We start from the raw sequence: 22,787 nt of genomic DNA on the forward strand, positions 1-22,787 counted from the left end.
GAGGAAGTGAAAAATCTGTGCATTTCGCACTCAGCCTATACGTATGTTGGCTATTGGCTACATGCAGAACGCTGAAAATGGATTATTTGTGATGGAACTGTCAGTCATCTTCAACGTGGCAGCAAACAGTTAACCGTTGGCAAGATGAGGAGTATTCGGCGATTTTTTCCATCGAAAAGCTGAAAAATGGTCGCAAATGCGAAATTTGTTTCCCCATTTGCTTCCGCTTTAACTTTTTAAATAGACAAAAACCTGAAAAACTTGCTTTTATAATCAAGAGAAAAATGGAAGCAAATTCCGCATATTGAGCGTTTTTGTGCACCCGGTACTCATTTTTGAGCGGAACAAGTTTAGCGTGAGGTTGATAAGCAACAAACCAACGAGCGAGTCAATAGACCATTTCCGTCAGACCTAACCCCCAATTTTTATATTTTTCTTCGAAAGGCGATTATTTTTTATGAATATTGACGCTTTCAGATATTTTTTATATGTACTCCTGATTTTCTTACAATTTTTTGAAAATTCGGGAATTTGAGGTGAATTTTGTCGTGCGGCACAGTTGTTTCAACCCTGTGGGTAAGAAAGTGGAGATTTGGCCAAAACTTACAACATCCCTGCATTGAATGTTTGTAGACACAACAAAATGTCAATTCCAGCAACAACAAAATAGACCATTTCCGTGAAAAAATTTTATTTGCCCATAAGCTTCCTTTTAATTTACTGGACAAACTCTCCCAAAGAACTCATATGTTTTGAAGCCTCTAACTATTGAAAAACAACGAAAAACTGGTGGCACACTAATTCACCCCACGGTCCCCTACGATTTATATCTCTCCCATATTTTAAGGAACCCCTTTTTCCTCTATGAACTTGTCTCCACGTTGTGGTGAATTTTGATCAGCTGTTCCTCCGCGGTCTACACTTTGTTGTTCTTTGATTCATGCATGGTGACGTCACGAAAAATATTGCTATCTCTGTTGCTCTAACTATCCTGCTCTTTGACATTCCTTGCAGGAAATGTTTACAATTTGATATATAAGGAGTTGACGTTCACTGCAGGAATCGTGTGAATTATTTTCATTTCAAGTTTCGAAGTTATGTCGAGCAACATCTATCTCCTCCTGTTATGCCACTTACACAGTGGCTGGAATCCCCACATCCATACCGAAAACCATCTTGCTTGTACTGGCCGACGGAATTTCTATATTAACAGGTTCTTCAACGGAGCCATAATTTTCATTGTGCCAGCATAAATGTTTCCCCGTTTTTGTTTTTATCAAGACTTCCCAAAACAATTGCCATCATCAAAGTTCAACTAAATAATTTGATGATGGAAGAGAACCATCACGATAAAATCCTTCACGATCAAGATCCTTCATATCCGTCGAAGCTGCTGTGGTGTTCCAGTTGAATGGTTCTCAAGAAAGGTCCTGCTCTCTCCTGGTATTGTGACCAGTGGAAAAATGGTGACGAAAATTTTACTGCGTATCAGTATACCTTTTGAAGCTGTTTGCCCCAACTGTAAATCCGGAGGAGTTCCCGTTTCAAGGTTGCAAGAGCTCCTCGACTGGTATTTCATTTGATCCGGATTCTACCTGAGTATCTATTACCGATCAATAACAATATGCTACCGCATAGTTTTTTCCGCCAGTTTTTTCCGCTGGTCGCGAAACCGGAAACAAGCAGGACCCTTCTCGGAATCCATTTCGAGGTCAATCGCGGAGCACCACTGAAATGCAGCTACGATGATGGCCATTTATAGGGTAGTCCTTGTATCATCCCGATGACGACGGTTTGAGGCAATGAATATCAAACGAAAATAATTGCTAATCATCTTTTTTATGGGCGAGCTGGTGCTGGTAGGATCAATTTAGACATTTCATCATGTCTACAAACATTCAATGCAGGGGTGTTATTGAACGTTGTGGAAAAATCTCCACTTTGAATGCCCATAGGGTTGAAACAACTGTGCCGCACGACGATTTTCATCTGAAAATGTGGTGAATACCCATGTTTTCAAAAATTTATAAGAAAATCAGGAGTGCATATAAACAAAATCTGAAAGCGTTAATATTCATTAAAAATGATTGTCTTTCGAAGAAAAATACAAAAACTAGGGGTTAGATCTGACGGAAATGGTCTATTCTCTGATTAAATTGGCAACAACGCACTGCAGTAGCGCGTAGTAATAAACTGCTTTCAAAACAATATCTTTCAAGCGTATTAACCTATTACCTGTAATTTTGCGAATAATAATTTTTACTTTTCCACGTTAAGCCATAAAACTGGTTCTGGACTTGGGTTGGCTGCTATTCAATTTTACTCTCATTTGACAGCCGCCCTTCACTCTTGGAGTTCAGTTCATGGAAGGATAAGTCAATTTGTCGGTTTTTTCGTTCTTCGCTCCCTTCAAAAGATCATCTTCTTCATTCGACGGTTAGAAAAAATGTATTTTCATTTTTTAACCTTCAATAAATGGTGTCAAGGTTCATCTAAAAATGTAAGGAGCGTTGCATCCGAAATAAGCGATTGTTGCTCGAATCGATAGTAAGTATCTATTGTTTTGATCCAGGCAGACCAATTTCTTATTGGTTGTTTCCTTGCACATAGGGAGTCGATGCCGGTTATGGACCCTTTGCGTATTATGGACCCCCTAGAGAAAAACATAAAATTAACACTCAAAGCAACCTTATTCCTATGGAAATCCACCGGGGGAACTTCGATTGCATTGTTAGTCAGCAGTTTCAGGCAAAATATTTGGTTTGAGGTGCATAAATACAGATATTTGAACAGTTTTGTAAATGAAACCACACAAGAGGGTCCATAATACGCATTTCCAGGTGGGTCCATAATAGGCTCGTCGGCAGCGAGCCAGATTACATGGGAATCAAATGGAGGGTCCATAATACGCAACGTCAAATTTGTAAACAATCCTATTATGGACCCCGGGAGGGTCCATAATAGGCATTCGGACAACAGTTTTCCAAATGTATATTTCTCTGGGAAAATCGTATGATTTTGTATGTTGCATAGGTGTACTGTGAAGTAAAGACATTGAACTTGTTATTAGACTCTACAAAACGTATATCTGCCTGATATATAATTGCGGAAAGGCGTCGAGAATGAATTTCAGCTACTAAGGGGTCCATTACTAGCATTGACACCCTAAAAGCAATTCCAGGCTAATTTTTTTTTTTTGCGAAAATATCTCCTTTAGTTGATCATCGTTTTCGAAGATACCAAATTTTTCATCACTGGACTTAAATATAGGCGAATAAAATATTTGCCGACTAGCGCCATCATGAGAATGACTTCCGAACTATGAAGGTTTTAGGTGAATAGCTTTCTTTGGATTTGATCAGTGGACTGATATATATCTCGCATAACTTGTGATCTCGCCCTAAAAGCCATTGGTAACTGAGTGTGTAGCTCGTTGCTTCTAAGAAAATGAATGGACCAAGATGAAAACTATCACCACTGGAAGATAGAGGTGGATCTTCTCTTCATCGTAACATAGTTAAATAACGTGTAAATCCATTCGTTAAAAACAAGCTACACACTCGGTTACCAATGGTTTTTAGGGCGAGATCTCATGTTATGCGAGATATGCAAATAAAATGTGTGCCCAGTAGTGCCATTTAGGTAATTTCCGAAGTAATAAGTTTTCAGGCAAATGGGTCTCATTTTGTTCTACAACTTTGTCCAAAACACTAACTTTGTATCCAATCACTGTATTGAGATATGCAAAAAATATGTTTGTCTACTAGCGCCACCTTGGGAGATTTTTCCGAACTAATAAGTTTCCGGGCGAATAGATCTCATTCAGTTGAACTCATTTGTCAAAGACACCAATGTTGTATCTCATCACTGAACTGAGATATTAACAATCAAAATATTCGATCACTAGCGCCATCTTTAAAGTATTTTACGAATTAATAAGGTTTTAGGCGAATAGGTCTCATTTAATTGATCAACTTTGTCGAAGACACCATATTTGTATCTCATAACTGGACTAAGATATAAGCAAATAAAGTTTTGGCTCACTAGCGCCATCTTGGGAGCGTTATCCAACTTTATAAGGTTCTATGCGAATAGATATTATTTAGTTGTACAACTTTGTCGAGGACACCATTTTTGTATCTCATAACTGGACTAAGATATAAGCAAATAAAGTTTTGCCTCACTAGCGCCATCTTGGGAGTGTTTTCTAAGTTTTTAAGGTTCTATGCGAATAAATATTATTAAGTTGTTCAACTTTGTCGAAGACACCAATTTTGTATCTCATAACTGGACTAAGATATAAGCAAACAAATTTTTGGCTCACTAGCGCCATCTTGGGAGCGTTTTCCGACTTTATAGGGTTCTATGCGAATAGATATTATTTAGTTGTACAACTTTGTCGAGAACACCATTTTTGTATCTCATTACTGGACTAAGATATAAGCAAATAAAGTTTTGCCTCACTAGCGCCATCTTGGGAGTGTTTTCCGAATTTATAAGGTTCTATGCGAATAGGTTTTATTTAGTTGTACAACTTTATCGAGGACACCAATTTTGTATCTCATCGCTGGACTGAGATATAAACGAAGCAAATATCTGTACGCTGGAAAGTTGCTTCATATGTTGCTTATATCTGCAACTTTTGTTGGCGTCTGTGCGCCACCTGGTGAGTTAATTCTGAATTAAAATATTTACCAAGTGGAAGTCAGCAGTCCTGTGATCAACTTTGCAGAAGACAGTTTTCTCCTAAACCTCTTTATTTTCAAGATATTTGCACTACAAGTACTGTCCTATTTATAGGACGCTGGGCGGTCTGCGATCTTTCTTTGCCAATTTACTATTTTGCAAATATGTACATCGCAACAAGCTCAAAGATGTTTTGGGATGTAGTGAAAATTATAATTCCTAGAAGATCTTCCACCAGGGACGTCACAAATTTCATTTAGTTATGTTCTCTAATGTCACAACAATTTTCGAACAAATTTGGAAAATCTCTGAACGAACACCACGCTTGTTAAGAACCTACCAAAATGTTTTGCTATGGGCCACCACCGATTTGGTGATCTCGGTAAAAGCTTCGAAAATGCCGCTTTATGCCAAACGACTTTATGCCAAACGGGGTACAATCACACGAGCAATGGGTGTCAGTACTTGTTTTAACACTTCAGTCGTCGCGCTGTTGTATTTTGTACAACACTAATGAAAAAACCTCGCTTCTTGTTCAAAACAGCAGCGTGATGGTTCTGACGGTGGCAAACCGCGCGACGACTAGAAGGTTAAAATACAATCTTGCAACATATGCATTTCCAAATGAAATATTTAGGAAATATCCGAAAAAAATATCAATGTTACCCCGGATTACGGTACTAAGTTTGGATTTCTCGAAAATGTTGAATTGAAGACGGTATCCCGAGCAAAGCTTGAGAATCTGCAGGACATTATGTTATTTTTAACCCATTGAGCTATAGGCTCCATTATACTGAGCTCATGTGTTCTTACTTACTTTACTTTTGCTGGCTCTACGTCCTTCAAGACATGACCTGCGCCACAATGTTACGCCAATTAACTTGGTCCATGGCTGCTAACCTCCAGTTTCTCGATCGCCCCACACTTCCAAGATCCTGCTCCACTTGGTCAAACCACTTAGCTCGTTGCGCTCCCCTTCGTCTTGTACCGGCCGGATTTGAGGTGAACACCATTTTTGCGGGATTGTTGTCCGGCATTCTCACAACGAGCCCCGCTCATCGTACCCTTCCAGCTTTGGCGACCTTCTGGATACTGGGTTCACCGTAGAGTTGCGCAAGCTCGTGGTTCATCCTTCTCCTCCATACGCCGTTCATGTGTTCTGTAGTGCCCTTTTAGGGCACTGTTTGAACCCATTGTGGTATGCTTTTCAAGGGACTCAACCTTCAGTTTCTTCCATCTTTTCCTTTCCTTCCGTTTCCCATGGTACAGATAACATTTACCAATTGGCGGGGAACGTGCCTCTGGAGCCGGCCTTCTGATATTTATCTAGTAAAAGTATCCATGATGATAATAAATCTTCGAGCTGTTTAGTAGAATACCTATAAGTAGATGAAAAAGACTCGAGTCTAGTACACGACACTGAAGACGGCCTTACAGTTGAGGTCGAAATACGCGTATCTGTCAAAGGATACAAACTCTAGTGGAATTAAATGGTTTAGTACTAAATTCGGTTTTTTCATCTACTTAGTAAAAGTAATTTTTCGTCGCAATTCAGATTGAAAATTTGATTTTTTTTTTTCTCGTACGGCATTTCCTTCTTCCGCTTCAACAATCAGATTCTTGTTTGGATCGTTTTGTTCTTTAGATTGTACAAAGTTTTATGTTCCTCTGATGGTTCAGAATCTCTCTCAGTGAGGACGCAATGTCAAGAAAAAAAAGAAGACATCCTGAGAGCGTTGTATACATGCTGGCGTTTACATTTTAAATAGAAATATTTGCATTCGATCATAAAAATGATCCCAAAGAATTGTAGATTTTAACTTTTACTATAAATAATCTTTTAAGAATGAGCTAGAAAAACTATTGAAAAAGCTATATGATTTTGGAAAGTATTAAATGTTCTCAAAAGCTAATCTTGCAACGCTGCCAGAAAATTCTCTCCCGCTTAAGTCTTCTCTCCCACGTGCGCATAAGCGTTCTCTCAAAAGCTCGTATTGGCCAAAATGTGAGAGGAAGAGCATGAGCACGCCGTCGCTCTCTGAGGCACATTCCATACCATTGAAGCACTGCACCTTTCGTCCGTATCGCTAAGACGCTTCACAGCCCACGCAAGGCACACCTGTGAGCCAGAGCTTTCAAGCAGCATTCAACATCAATCTCTCGTTCGCTCAAACAAATTCCTCTTGCACCTTCCTCATATCTACCTGAGCATACGCGATCGCTGTGGCGACACTGCTCGATTGCCGAAAGGAGAAATCGAAAACAGCTCGAGTTCCGCTAGCCAGCGATCGCGTCGTGGCCGTGGGTAGGATTTGTGCCTGGCTGTGCGCCGATCCACCTTTAGTTCGATTTCGAACCTTCAGGTGAACGGTTTGGTATACGTCTGGTAGTCTGTCTTGCGAGATCTTTATACGCCTAACGCAAACGCAATTGCGCTGTTCGTTTGGAATTTCTGTACGCATTTATCTTGAGCCTAGCTGCTTAGGAGTTGAACCGTGGCGATTCGGATAGACACATTGCGCGCAGGTTTTGAGCAGAGCAGTGTGTGCAGATTTCGGTTGTGCGCGCGCATATCAATGAGGAGAAAGGCTTTCGCACCCCGGAGCCTGGCAGTGAATTAAAATAAGTGAAAAGTTCGAATTTCATCCACGTGTGAGATAGATAGCTGCTTGAAGAGTGCGTGCGAGGTGGCAAGAAGGGATCGAACTGGATCTTGCCGAAAATTGGATCAAGTGCAACTTTCTTCGTACTCTGGGAGTTGGAGAATATAGTGGTAAATCGTGTTCTGTGTTTGCTGCAAGAAAGGGATTTGCGAAGAAATGCACTATTGCTACCAGGAGTTCATAACGAGTCGAAGCACCGCCAAGAAGTTTGTAAACAAGTGAAAGAAAGAAAATTTGTGGCCGTTTTCGAGCGTGTTTCGATCGGAGAACGAAGTGCGGTGAGCGATCGGAAGCAAAATAAAAACCGAAATCGAGTGCTCTGTTGGAGAATAACTGGAGTGATGATCAGATTAGTTTCGTAATCGAGTGAGATGCGAATGATAGATTGAAGAATAACACGAAAAAAGGTGCAAGCGAACAAGTGCGAATTTTTGGTGCTTCTGGATCTATTCGGACGGAGATTAATAAGAAGAACCGAAAGAAAGCCACATAAAAAGATCGCGATCGTACAAACGCTGCTGGGAGTCCAAATTGGTGAAATATGCGAAGCTGGAAAAAATCGGCAAATTCAAAGTGAGTGAGATGTGTTGTACACAACAGGGTTATAATGGTGGAGCTTTAACAAAATGCTCCAGAAAAAAATCAGCAGCAACAACAGCAGCAGCTGCATATGTGGGCAAAACGAACGGAATGATTCGATCATGAATCTGGGACTAGGCCATGCTGCGAGTTGATTGAGTTGTGTATGCGGTACGAATTTCCTGGGCATTGTGTGTTCTGCATCTTTTGGATTTTGATTCGGGAAATGGTTTTTGAATGTTTTAATTGCTAAACAGAATTTGATACAATGATCTTAGTTTATTTCGAGATTTAAGGAGCGTATTTCAGAGCAGCTAAATCTAAACTTGAAATTTTATTCAGCAAACGTTATACAAAAGAGTTGGAACCAAGTTTTTTTTTGTAATTAAGCATCCAAATAATACATTTTCAGAAAAAATAAATATAAATTTTGGTCTTGAGAGGAGTTTACAAAGAAAAACTCTGGGGTTTGTCAAGATTCCTGAAGGATATCTACAAGGATCATCTCAGAGCCTGCTCAGCTTAGAGTTCTTATGAGCACTTCCACAGTTTGTTATTAACTGAGAGCTTTCTTTGCCAAAGTTGCCATTTCCGCATTCGTATATCGTATGGCAGGTACGATGATGCTCTATGCCCAGGGAAGTCAAGGAAATTTCCATTACGAAGAGATCCTGGACCGACCGGGAATCAAACCCAGCCACCTTCAGCATAGCTTTGCTTTGTAACCACTCGGCTAAGAAAAGATTTTTTTCTAAGTAGTCTAACACGAATTTCATACATCCAAACATTGCTCTTTACAGAAATTGTCCACAGAATTTCTTCAGAGTTTTTCCAAAAAGTTCATCTAAGATTACTTCAAGAATAGTTCTGGGATTTTCATAGATAATTTTCAGGTTTTTCTCAATGACCGTCCCTTGGAATAATGTTTAGGCTTTTTACAAGTTAGTAATTTCACACGCAGAGAAATAGTTAATTTTTCAACAAAATTGCGGGTCAAACTCAACAAACATGTTTGTCATCTCAAGGCTAAAAATCATTAAAGAGGCTCAAATACATTAAAAAGAATAACTTTTATTGAGTTCAACCCAAAATGTTTGTCAACTTAACAATGTTAGTTATTGCCGAAACAAGACGTTTTTGACATTTTTACTGTCGTTTTTGTAAGTTCGTATTTTACTTATGCAATGAACGCGAAAGTTCGTTTCTAGTAGATTTTGAATTCCAATGAAACTATATTGCTCAATGAGAGAACATAGTGGATACCAACAGATCTTGATACTCTAAACTTATCAACAACTAGAAAGTTCAGAATAAGTTCGAGTCGAGCATCTTAAAGCATCTTAAATGGACTTTATGTGAACTGAAGTTTGGTAAATAACTTAAAAGTGAGCTGCTTAACCCTCAAAGCACCGGTACAGACCTTTTATTTTCGATCGACTGGTGCTCCGAAATAAATGAGTTTAATCGAATGTGGTTTTCACTATGTTCGGTGGGATGAGTTGGACTTTCTGTGAGTGGGGGACTCAAGTCGGAAGTTCGGATCTGGAAATGTTTTTCAACCGGAAATAAGTGTTCCCTAGTCACATTTTTACAACTTTAGCAACGAATCCAATATTTACCGATAGGTTTTTGATCGTTCGTTCGGTTCATTTTGTTTATTTTCTTGCATGGGCCTCAGGATCCGCTCTTTGTCTATTCATCTGGCCGAAGTAATTGTTCTTACCACAACGCTGAGGTAATTTCATGAAGTAAAAGCAGTCGCATGCCTAGTTTTGAGCCTCATCCATGTTTGTCTCCTGGTTCACCGGAAATGGCCCTACAACCCAGCCTTGGCCATTTGGTAAAATTTACAATATTCAGAGTTAATATTTTGCATTGGGTTTCTGAGATGATTTTATGACGTTCAAGTAGCCGCATATTTTGCTTCGTATCAAAATTGCATTTGTTCCTTGGCCTCGGCTCAAACAATAAGATTCAACCACAAACCAGTACTGAATCAAAGCAATGCAAGCGTTTACTATCACTGAATACAGTCAAACATCGATATCGAGTGAGCTATAAGCTTATGTTAAAACCAACATTTTGTCATTGCTGTATTTTTGTATGCCATTTTTGTTGCATTTAGGCTCCTACTGGAACCAAGCCTGTAACTAACTTTAATCATCTATGAACACCTTAATCACAGACAAATAGACGTAACACTTTGAACAAATTATGACCAAATTCATAGTCATGAAGACATATACGCCCAATGCCAAAACTCGTGTGTTTGGCCAACAGATGGCGTTAGTGTGTAAAAGTCAAACACGAACAAAAACGATGCGAGCGCTACGTGTGGTCGATTGACTACCTACCATATACTTGAATCGATCATTAAAAAGGTCAATGGAAAACGATGAGAGTGTTTGTCGTATGTTTGTCTGTGCTTTAATAATTATTGATTTAGACTTTGCATTCAAAAATACTAGATCAAACTCAGATTTGACATGTGTATCACCGGGCTATGCTGTCATCGCCGATCCATTTAACGTATATTTGATAAACTTTTTTTTTTTTTCTTAAAAATGCCAAAAGAAACATTGAGCTATTGCTTTAGGAATTCTTACAGATGTCCTTCAAATGGTTTCTTCAAGAATTTGATGTTCTCCTGAAATGTGACCACGGATTTCAACTAAAATCGTTCTGAGGATTTCCCCAGAGATTCCGCCAATATTTTCTTCATAGACTCATCTTAAACTCTCTTGGTATTCATTTATAAAACTAAAAACATATTCTTGAAATAATTCCGTCAGAAATATGCCAAAAATTCCGCTAGTTAATCCTCTAGATATTCATGTTTAAAAACTTCTAAGATTTTTTTCAGAAATGATGCCAAGGATTCCACCAGATTTTTAAAGCGATTTCAGAGGATCCTTTAAGAGTTACTAGGATCATTTCATCAATATTAACTTAACGGATTCCCGTCTTACGAATTCCTTCAGGAATTTCATCAAAAAGTTCGCATTTAATTTTACCAAGCAATGGTTCAAATATTCCTTCAGGAATTTCTCCGAAATATGTCCACGAACTGTTCCCGAGGAATTCTAGATTCTAGGAAATTTCAATTCAACTATTTTGAATTTCTCCAATAGTTTTTTTTAATATATCTATGAATTCTACTGTGCCTTTGTACAAAAATTTCACCAAGGAATTTCTCCAGGATAAAAAGTGGATTCAACTATGAATTGTTCAAACCATTCCACATATGACACCTTATATTTTTCCGGAGTCTAGAGATTCATAATGATTTCAGAAATTTTTCATGGATTCTTCCTGCGGCCTTTTAAGAGAACAATCCAGTTATAATGCTTGGAATGCTTTACAAATTATTCCAAAAAATCGTACAGGTATTCGTCCAAAATCTTGAAAACAAATTTCTTGGCATTTCTCCAGCAATTTTATTATGATTTCCTACAGAACTTTCTCAAAATATTTATGCAAAAAACATTCTATATACTACTTTAGTTTTTTCATGCATTCTATATGAAATGAAATCCTTCATTGATTCCATTAGGGATTTCTTAATAAAGTTCTCAATGATTCTTTTTCATTGGGTTCTTCAAGTAATTCTTGAAGATGATAAGTCTAGAAATGTGTCTCAGGTTTATTTTTATTGAAAAAATATATTCAGGAATTCGTCCAAAACTGAGTAAGTTCTCCAGATTCATCCGAAAATTCTCGATAATTCCAATACGTATTCGTTCAGAAACTTTTGCATAGAAAATTCATCAAAGATAATTCTCGTTTTTAATGGAGTGTTCTAGTGATTTCTTCTTCAATTAAAAAAAAAAACGTTTTTAAAGATTTCTTGGGACATTCATTCCAAAATTCTGTCAAAAAATTACAAGAAGATTTGCTTTAGGAGTTTAACCACGAGTTCCTCCTAACAGAGTTCCTGAAATTCCATGATTACCTGCTAGAAATGTTCATAAACTGCTCAACATAAACTATTTCAAAAATTTCTGGAGGATCTCATTTATGAACTTCTTTTATAGTTTCTTCGAGTGTTCAAGGATTCCTCCAAAGATTTGTCCTTAATTCATTAATTTAAGGATTACTGCAATAGATAGGTAAAAATAAAATAAAAATAAAAATAGAAACAATTTAAATACGGAAAATTTTGGAAAAAATATGTAAAATAAACTGAAAATGCCTGCTACTTCAATAACATTAATTTAAGACCCATTTTCTTATTAAAACAATACATTTTGAACAAAATTTAGAAAAAAATATTTTGCTTCGATATAACATAACCTCGATATATCGTAAGGAAAATAAAAATTCAGTAACGTTATATCGAGGTATTACTGTAACTCGATTGTACCCCGTTTGGCATAAAGTCGTTTGGCATAAAGTCGTTTGGCATAAAGCCGTTTGGCATAAAGTCGTTTGGCATAATGGTCGTTTGGCATAATGGTCGTTTGGCATAATGGCCGTTTGGCATAATAGTCGTTTGGCATAATGATTGAGTAAGAATGAATATCGGCATTTACGAATCTTTCACCGAGATCAACACCACTGAGCCCATAGCAAATTTTTTTTGTAGTTTCTCAATGAGCGTGGTGGTCGTTCAGAGATAATCCAAGCTATGAATGTCATAAATTGTAGTGACATTAGAGAGCATAACTAAATAAAACTCGTGACGGGTCTGGTGGAAGATCTTTTCGGAACAATAATTTTCTTCACATCCCAGAACATAAAGTATTGTTGAATTGTTGCGATATAGATAATTGAAAATAGTAAATTGGCAAAGAAAGTTCGCAGTTATTAATAAAGGGAATGCACATATTTTGCTGCAGATCAAGCTCTGTTCCAGTTTGTACGTAATACTTGATGAAAATTACTTGGTAGAAGAAGGAAACATTTATTTGCAAAATATTAAAAACTCTTATCCAGAGATCTATTGTTGCAGCATAATGCAAATATAGCCTATATAAAAGAGCAGATTTTTTTTCGTTTAAAATGTTTAAGGCTGTAACACTAAATATCTTCTCACAACATAACTCACATGAACAACACATTCAATATAAATTTTAATTTTGAAAGTGTACATCAAAAACACTGGCTATTATCGAAAGGAGGGAAAATGTGTGATTGAAACAATATTTTTCCAGCATATCTTGAAAGTAGATCTTGTGTTTGCAAAAAAATATGTTGAATATTTACAGGTTTTAAAGTAATTATTATTCTAACAGCACATCTTGCAAGAATTGCGAAATATATAAATAATGAACATTTAGCTTGACTGAATAAAAAAATTTAAAACAGTATAAATATAAAGAACAGCCTATTTTTAGAAGAAGGCAAAATATATGATTAAATCAATAGAAGATTGGACGCCAAAAACTATTGCGGCATAATAAAACGAAAAGACATCAAAAATTGCGTTCAGAATCATAGCTCTTGTACTACTTTTCCCCGAATGTCGTTTCTCTGAATGTCGGTTCCCCGAATGCCAGTTCCTAGAATGACTCGTTTTCCCGAAAAGTGATGCAGTTTGAATAGGTGCTATAATAGTCTTTAGTGGCTGGAAGGTGAACAAGCAAGAACGATAAGCAATCAAAAGAAGTAGTAGGTATTCTGTCATTCTTGGCTATACACATGTTGGCAAACATACTGAGGACGGTAGAACTCGAAAGAACCACCAATTAAATAAAGAAGGGTGCATATCAGATGGCCAGTTCGTTCACCACCCTGAAATGTTTAAAGTTACGACAAGTATGAGTGACACAAACTTTTCGGGGAAGTGGACTTTTTGTTGAAGCGGGATATTCTGGGAACTGGTATTCGGGATACTGGCGTTCGGGGTAACGACATTCGGGGAACCGACATTACGGGAAAAGTAGCACAACCCATCAAAGTAACTCCAGTAATCGATTTCTCTTTTCGCTGATAACTTGAGCAGATCAATGTCATCAATTGCTGCCATTTTGTCAGTTGGGAACAACGAAATCTTCAAAGATTGATTGACTCTTTATTAAGGGGAAATTCAGCCCGAGGCTGGTTCATCCCCGCTCTTAAAAGAACAGCCTATGTATAAAAGAAGGTAAAATTTGTTTCAATTTCAAATCAACAGTTTTTATGCCTATAATTTGATTACATCACATTCAAAAGAAATCCAATGTTTGAAAGAAGGGTAAATTAGTGCTAAATCTATCAAAATCTTCAGTGCAAAAAAATATTCCAATAGCGGAACTCAAAAGAAAAATTAATATTTTAAAGAAAGGTAATTTCTGCATAAATTATAAAATATTATTGACAATAACTTTTCTTATATGCTTTAGTTTATTGAAGAGCATATGATTGTTGAATAAAGTGACATTTTGTATCAATTATTGTCAATTATTGACTCCGCAACAAGCCTAATGTCATCAGAAAGATTCAAAAGAAACGTAAAAACGAATCTCATCTTAAGAAATTCTTGGTTTCAGACTTACTATGCCAAACGACTATTATGCCAAACGACCATTATGCCAAACGACCGTTATGCCAAACGACTTTATGCCAAATGACCATTATGCCAAACGACTTTATGCCAAACGGCTTTATGCCAAACGACTTTATGCCAAATGACCTACCACCCTGTAACTCCACACGCAGAAAAATAGTTAGTTAATTCAACAAAATTCCGGGTTAAACTCGTCTGACATTTTTGTCATCTCAGGTCTAACAATAATCTTTCTTGAATTCAACCCAAAATGTTTGTCAAATTAACAATCGTGATAGTTATTGCCAAAACATCACGTTTTTGATATATTGACATGACAAACATGTAATATGACATGTCATAATCGTTTTTGCGGAATCGACAAAAAGGATTGTCGTATCTGCGCTGTTGATTGTTGAATGTGTAATTTTAGATTAGGTTGCTTTCCAATTCTATTTATATTGTTAATTTTTATTCATTAACACTTTTCTAAACAATTGTTGCAATCTTTCAACAAGCTCCTTTATGCAGTATAAAAATGTTTAATGAAAACACGATAAATTCATGCGCTTTGAAGGGGCATCACATGCCTAACCAAAACAGAGATGAAAACATTAAAATTTGGAAAGATATCTCATAATTTGGATTTAAAATACAACTTACTTATTAACATCCTTTTCTTGCTTCTCCGCTGCAACAAACTTTAGCAAAAGAAAAACTGCACAAAATTTTAACTCAAAACAGGCACACGCATGTTCACAGCGTGACAATTCGTTACACTCTGAATTTTTCGCACACTGTTGAGCAAGATATACGCAATATCTACAAACTAGTTTATTGATTCGAATATCGTTTTTCTAGGTTTGACCAAATATGATAGTTTACATGACAACAAATGATTATTGAATCTGACAAAAAAATGTTGATTCAACCTTGGAAAATTTCTGTGCGTGCAGAATTTTATCGTTTGTTACGGAAATGTTGTTCCACAGAACTCTCGAATTGCTGAGAGTCAGGGATGTGCCCAAAAATTTCATCTGAGAATTCGCCTTTTCACAAGAGATCCTTCAGAATATAATTCATAAGAATTCTGAAATATTCCAACTTCAATAGCTATTCGAAAATTTGCCCAAAATATATTTTAGAGATGTCCTCAAGAATTTCTGATGCTTACTGTTTCCATGATATTGCATGTATACTGCCTATATACGCATGTCAGTCCCATGTTTGCTGGATTTCCTATTCACATGGGACAATTATGCGTTTATGGGCAGTATACGTCTAAGAACATTTATATGAACCTGAGGAATTCTGAGGAAAATCCAAAACATATATATTTTAGGATTTCACGAATAAACATCGTAAACCGGGGTAACTTTGATATTGTGGGTTACTTTGAATGAAAGACCTCTAAACTCGATGTTATAACTAAATTTAAATCGTCTTAAAAAATGTCTGTAGTGACGACTTCCTTCGAAAGGGAAGTAAAGCCGTTGGTCCCGAGATGAACTAGGGCTAAAAATCTCGTTAATAAAGATAGAAAAAAAAAATCGTCTTTAAAGTAATACGAACACGTGGTTGAATATTATTGATATGTCACAACATGTCAGATATATCGTTATTAGAATCGAATATATTTGATGATTTTTATTCAAATAATTGAGAATGCTACTATGATTGTGTTGGTGCCTTGAAACCACCAATCTTACGTTTTCTGCTGTATGATTTTTCAAACAATTCGTCACAAGTTCTTCATTGAAATGGTACTAACAGCGTGAAAACACGGGAACTGAAATTTGGTTTTTGAGTACAATCAAATTTCGCTCGTAACACTATCTTTAGGTGGGCTTCGTTTTAACTAGGCTTCCGTTAGTTGGGCTGTAACCCACTTAAAACGAAGACAAACGTTACTTTTTGACATTAAGCTCGATTTATCAATGTTGGTAGGCCTGATTTTCTATTGTATTCAATATTTTGACAGCTAAGAACTCAGCCCGATTTAAACAGTCGATGATAACCAAGAATCAGTACTTATTTTGCATATATAAATCAGGAAAAACTGTTAGGATTTTTCTGTCATAAACAGTAATTTATTACCGTTTTGTCTCAAATTTTGAACATGATCCATATTCCGAGCACTAGAGTTAGTGTAGCGATTTTTCAAGCAAACCAGTCAAATTCCCTCTCAGGATGAGCAATTCTTCTACACGTAAACATTTTGTCCCACTAAAATATTGTCACACATGGCGTCGTAGCTAACAAAACCATCATGTAACGTACAAGTAACGTATACTGTTGGATTTGCATTGAACGCAAAGTGCGTGCTTCTGCTAAACTGCCATATACACTGGGCGGTATGAATAAAATGTAGTGAAGTTGAGTTCACTACATTCTCGGTAGTAAATGCTATATGTGGAACACGAGTGGAACATGTTTGTGTAATTTTACTTAACTACACCTTTCAAACACACTTTCAAAATTCTGGGATTTCGATAGACATTCTTGGGATTCTTGTAAAAATATTAAAAATTCGGTATTTGATTCGGATATTGATCTTTTGAAATTATGTTGGTATCTTTGAGAAGGTATTTCTATAAGAATCTATGAGTATCACTAAGTTTTGAATGCTGTTTATGTGAAAGTAGTGGTTATATGGATGAACTGCCAGAAGATTCACTCGACATGTCAATCTTAACTAGGTGGGATGGATTTCGTTCAAAGCAATCCTCCATGAATTAAAATTGAAGAAACATTCGATCAATGTGTGATACTTCAGAAATTTGTTTGCGGGACCATAAGAAAGTTTGATAGTATAGTTACGTAGTTTCATATCAAGTTGATCAACTTTGACACAGGGTTTTTTTCTGTATTTTCAATATCTACAGCGAAATTGTCATGAAAGCATTTCAAAAATTGTGTACAAAATATCTCATACAAAGTCGCGTAATAGAAAAATGATTTGTGATTCTGTTTAGATTTGTTTATCGAATAAAATGTTTGAATAAAAAAATTAAGGGAACCTTTTCTTGGCACTTTTTAACAGAGTGTCGTGTTTCTCATGTATACCTAAATGAGCTAGTGTGCCATGCGATATTTCATATCGCAGCTCACAGAATATGTGAGACACGAGATGTGGATACGTACAAAATTTATCTTAGTGAGCGAGTCTCATGAGACATCTCGTGAGGCTCGTCACATGCGCTTACTAGGAGTACTTTTATGAAGTTATGTTTGCCTAGTACAATCCCACGGAAGCATACGTCTTCGGTCTATACCTATGCTTCTTCAGTGGCCATGGCCTGCAGCACTTGTTTTTCAATTCAAATGCTAGAACCTCAACCGTATTGAACCACGTCGGTGCTTTCAAACTGGCTACGGGCAGTTTAATTCATATTTCAATCGCTTTTTCTTGTTTCTTCGCTTGCGAGGCTCAAATGCACTATCACATTGAGATTTTCTCATGAGACGGCGCATGAGCCAGTGCAGATGTGATCGTTTGAGCTAGTACATTGCTACATGAGATCCAAGAAAATGTGTCTCACCATAGCACGTGCTCAAGCGCGCGGTTTTTTTTTGTGCGCTCATGGCAAGCTGATCTCAAGCTCTTGATATGAAGCGCGTATACATGATGTCTGCTTTTTAACAATCTTAGCCACTGGACCCATTTTTTTTGCAACAATGAGTATGCTCCGTCAAGTGCAGAAGACAGCTTTGCTCTGAGCATTTTTATTGGAATTTTACAAATCTACTAGTTATCAATGATACTACAGTCTAATTTCATTCCTATCCAAGTCTTTGGACATGTTTTTTTTTTATAGTAGGGTTCAAAAAAGCTTCAAAAGCCTGGCCTGTTGTGTGTTGGCACGGTGTGGGACTCACGTTAGGCGTGCTTAACCACTAAAAAACTTTCCCTACTGCTCCTGTGCCTCGATCTCCCCCGGAACTACATCAGGCAACTTCATCGGGGGAGGGCTGTGCTCATGCACTTCTTCAATCTCAGCCTCTAACTGTTCTGCTAGTTCGCTGTTAGAGCGTTTTGCCCAATTGGCGGTTGAACATCTTGCCGGGACTTTGGACAGCTTTCTGTGCGACGACGCATACTTCCCCTGGGCTGGCCTCGCATCAGAGCTCTGTTGATCTTCTACTGGACGCTCATGTGCACTTCGTTGCTCTACGACGACTTGTTCTCCGCTGCTGCTGTTCGAGCTCTCCTTGTTGACTAGTTGGATGCCGAGGTCGGTCCAGCGATTCCGGTTGGAGGATGACTTCCGGTTCACTGGCGCCCAGACGACCCAAAACTGGTTTGTGACGATCGATGCTACTCGGCTTAGTCCCCGACGGTGGAGCTAGCCTACTCCGGCTACGCGCTTCTTCATGATTCGATACAGGCCGGTGGAGTGCCGAAGTCGGTCCAGCGATTCCGGTTGGAGGATGGCTTCCGGTTCGCTGGCGCTCCGACGACTCAAGCCGGTGATACGCTACGTACTACTTAGAGTCTTTGGACATGTTGCGCTCGTATAAAGAAATAACTACTATATATCTTAGTGCGTAGTAAAATTTAACACGTTTTTATATCAATTATTTGATTGAAAGCTACCCCAAGCCGGTGAATATATCTGCTGCACTTCTAGGTCATTGTAAAAATTAGTTCACTGCATGCACTGTTACATTAACTTGACACTGCATCAGAATCAATACTAATTTGGTCGATAATAGCCCATATAATGTTTGCTAAAAGCTGAAAGAACATATTCTCAATCAGCAAAAGACCTCTCATGAGGATTCCCGGCTGCATACGACGTGATACGAGAACTTTTCACTTTAAGGCTCAAGAATCCATCATCCAATCATCAAAAATGAAAAACCAGTTTGATCGTTCAATTTTAAAGAAATCCTTATGAAAATCTATCATTGCATGACATATAGCAAGTATAATGCATTGATACATTTTCATGAACGTTGCTTCGAATTTGAGCATGACGGTTATTTTCCTCTTAAAACAAATACGGTTGCTATGAGCACAAAACGAAGAACGAGTCGAGTAGCTCTGAGGGGCTCAAAAGAAACTCATGATCTAGCTCAAGACCAGTAGGCTGTCCCGTCCCTTGGTTTCAGATAATTCGGTCGATAAAAAACTGATGCTAGTGAATCAAGGAGCCTAATTAGTACTTCACTCTGACTATTCGAAATATTTTTGTTAAATAATAATTAGAAAAAAAAGTATTCATCTGAAAATAAATTTCAAAATTCCACTCAATGTAGGGTAAAGATCTACTTGGGCACTTTCAGTTTAGAAGCTCTAACAATACCTTTTCCGAAATGAAACAAAAGGGCCAAGAATATCATCCGACTCCCGTATTGAAAAATGATCTTTTTCTGAAAAATGTTTAAACATAACAGGCTTCAAAATTTTAAACTTTAGTTAAATTTCGAACGTTTTTGGGAAATTTGTGGTTATCCCGGGATTTCAAAAATAAAAATCCCAAAACCCGAGATTTTTCCAAGTCCGGGAATTAAGTCTTTTTGCTTATTTCAGTTTCTTTTAAACTTAGTACCAGGTCCATCCCACTCGGGCTCAGATTGGGTACCACTTCTAGTACCGCATATGGTCCCTTGGTACTGCAAAAGGTACCCAAGTTTGACATACCGTCAAACGGGGCTACTTTTGATTCCGGGGGCTACTTTGGACACTCACGTTTTAGATTTATTTGCAGCATAAATATTAATCTGAGCCATTTTGTGTCTTCAGCACTTTTATTAACCAATATATGCTCTACAATCAGGCATAATTGATTTTTGGAACAACATCAACAATAACAGGATAAAGAAGAAAATATATCAAAGAATTTCGAACACATATTCACAAGGCACAAAACATTTGGTATGTAAACATTGTTCGAATTTTTCACATAGCGTGGAAAGTTGTCGGGAACGTCACAAAACTATCAAATCGTTATGTTCTATAGAAATTTGTGATTATTTTGTGTTAAAAATAATTGTTTTAAACAAATAATTGATCAAAGGTCTTAATATCACGACTTTTATTTTATTTTAAAGTGTTTATTTGTATATTTTACAACACAAAAAAAGGAACCCAAGTATTCTGATAAGTAAATAGCCATAAAACACATATGTTTTAATACGTATAAATAGTAAACTCACGACATATTCCTTAAAAAAAAACAAATCGGTCATATTTTACATAAGTCCGCAACACAAAGCAATTCCACCCTACATCTGCTAAACATAAACTACTCTTACGCTACCTCAAAACTATTGAAAACCAACATACGTTTAACAAAAGTGAAATTTAAATTGTTTACGAAGAATTATCCTTGTACTTCATGCATTTCACTTCTAATAAAAATTACTTTAAGTTACAGGAATTAGAGAGATCCTTCTACATATCATTCATATATCATTAAAAAACAGAACGAATGGTAATTATTGTTAATCAGACCTTTAAAATCGTCGTAGTACTTGGTAGTTATAGCATTTCTTTATATTCACTTAAACAATCAAGCACTTGTAGCTGACAGTTTCATTTGACAGTAAGTAAACTTGAAATTTCATACTGGAAATCAAAAACTATAAATAGCATGTTCTGCTGGAAAGTGTTATATTGGTACGTGTATTTTTTCGTGCCTTATAATGTTCTTAGTTATGTTTATCAACGAAAAGCGCCTAAGAACATCATGATAGACGATAATCAATAGAACCAGTTGAAATTTTATGCGAAAATAACCATTTTATTGTCAAATCGTATTGCTTTTTAAAAGTGTCCAAAGTAGCCCCTTTTTTATTTTGAAGGATACATATTTTTCACTATTCAAGCATTTTTTATTATTTTTTGCTGGATTTGCTTTATATTTTGCAGATTTATTACATACATATACAACTTAAATATATGCAAAAATTATTGAAATCTATCCATAATTCTTAGAGCTAAAAATCCTCAATGTTGAGGTATGTGAAAATAATGTCAAAAGAAGCCCCGTTTGACGGTAGCGCAGTACACTTTTCACGGCATTCTAGATTTTGCTCTATTACCTTATGTGCCATAACATTTTAGGCAATAGCAACTACCAAATATTAGAATTGGGCGTTATTCTGCTCAACGATGAAAACAATTGAAGTGTTACGTCTGTTTGTCTGTGAGTGTACTATGGGTCGATTGTCTCCTTCGTAATCATCGTCATTGACGTTTCGTAACATTGATCTATCAAACCATCATATGATGAGACCGTTCCTTCATTGTTCTGCCACTTTGTAATGCTGCTCTCTGATCATCAGTTGATCGATTTAAATACAGACATTTAACATTTACCTAGACATTGTACATATATTTAAGAGAAAGTATCAACGCCCGACCGCTTCGACCATGGAGGTGACCAACGAGAGCGAGTGAGAAATGTATTGATTTCTTTTCCGAAATGAAGAAATCGAAAATATGTTTCTTCTTTGGTCAGACGTCCAGCCAAAGACCCGAACGAAAGGTTTGTATCAATCGGGAAGTACGGACGGTTCGACTGTCCATACACACACACTTTCCCCATATGTGACACTGACCACAACCCGCGAAAAGTTCAAACTCAACTTCAGTTCATCACTCTTCGACAGAGACCCACACAATCAGTCCTACCGAAAGGAATAAACTGGATGCTGTGCGGTTGTTGGTGAATGCTTGGGAGAGCATGATTTCCATTTGAACCGGTCAACAGTGGCGTGTTTTCGTGCAAATGTCCAAGGAAACCTAAAAAGGATTTCAAATCGGTTGAAAACTATAATTTACCATTTTTACATGATGTTTGAAGTAATATTCATGGAAATAATAACTATAATATCACACTACGAAAAAATCATGTGATTTACGTCTTTTAGGATGCACATAAAAGAAGCGAGCCGAATGACGTAAATTTGTGTCGAATTCAAAATACGTTAGTGTCTGTTTCGGGAAATGTCGATCACAGTTCTATCGTTTTCGTGTCCTTTAGCATGTAAAATTACATTTTTTGTTCAATACATCTTCATGGACATATTTTTCTGTCGTTCCATCAATTACATCATGTGTTATTCAGTCATAACCAGGGATTGAATCCTGAGAAAATTGAGAGAATCTCTGACGTATCGCTCTCTGTAACTATCATAACATGCTGCACATTATGAGAGACTGTTTATCGTATACTGCTACAAGTTTGATCAGATTGGGGGGATAGTAGTGCATGATAAAACCCCTCTAAACATGCTCCAAGCCTGGGGGACACTGTTGTTATTGGAAGTTCGTGGATTGTTTATCGTGCCAGTAAAGAAAAACACCTATCCCCAACGGTAAACAAGCGAGAAAAATGGATTTTATCATCGCTCTCTCGTTGGGGCTCTCGTTCGCTGCTTCC

At 37.1% G+C, this 22,787-nt stretch overlaps 1 protein-coding gene across 2 annotated transcripts in view; it reads left to right on the plus strand.

The window, feature by feature from the left end:
* Nucleotides 1–7,010: 7,010 nt before the first annotated feature.
* LOC5577492 (formin-J) overlaps nucleotides 7,011–22,787 on the plus strand; it is a 364,398-nt gene continuing 348,621 nt past the window's right edge. For both annotated transcript variants that reach the window (XM_021855404.1, XM_021855403.1), the window contains exon 1: nucleotides 7,011–7,922. The gene's annotated coding sequence lies outside the window, so the exon portion shown is untranslated. The remainder of the gene's footprint in view (nucleotides 7,923–22,787) is intronic.

Source organism: Aedes aegypti, chromosome 3, assembly GCF_002204515.2.
Source record: "Aedes aegypti strain LVP_AGWG chromosome 3, AaegL5.0 Primary Assembly, whole genome shotgun sequence".
Lineage (NCBI taxonomy): Eukaryota > Metazoa > Arthropoda > Insecta > Diptera > Culicidae > Aedes > Aedes aegypti.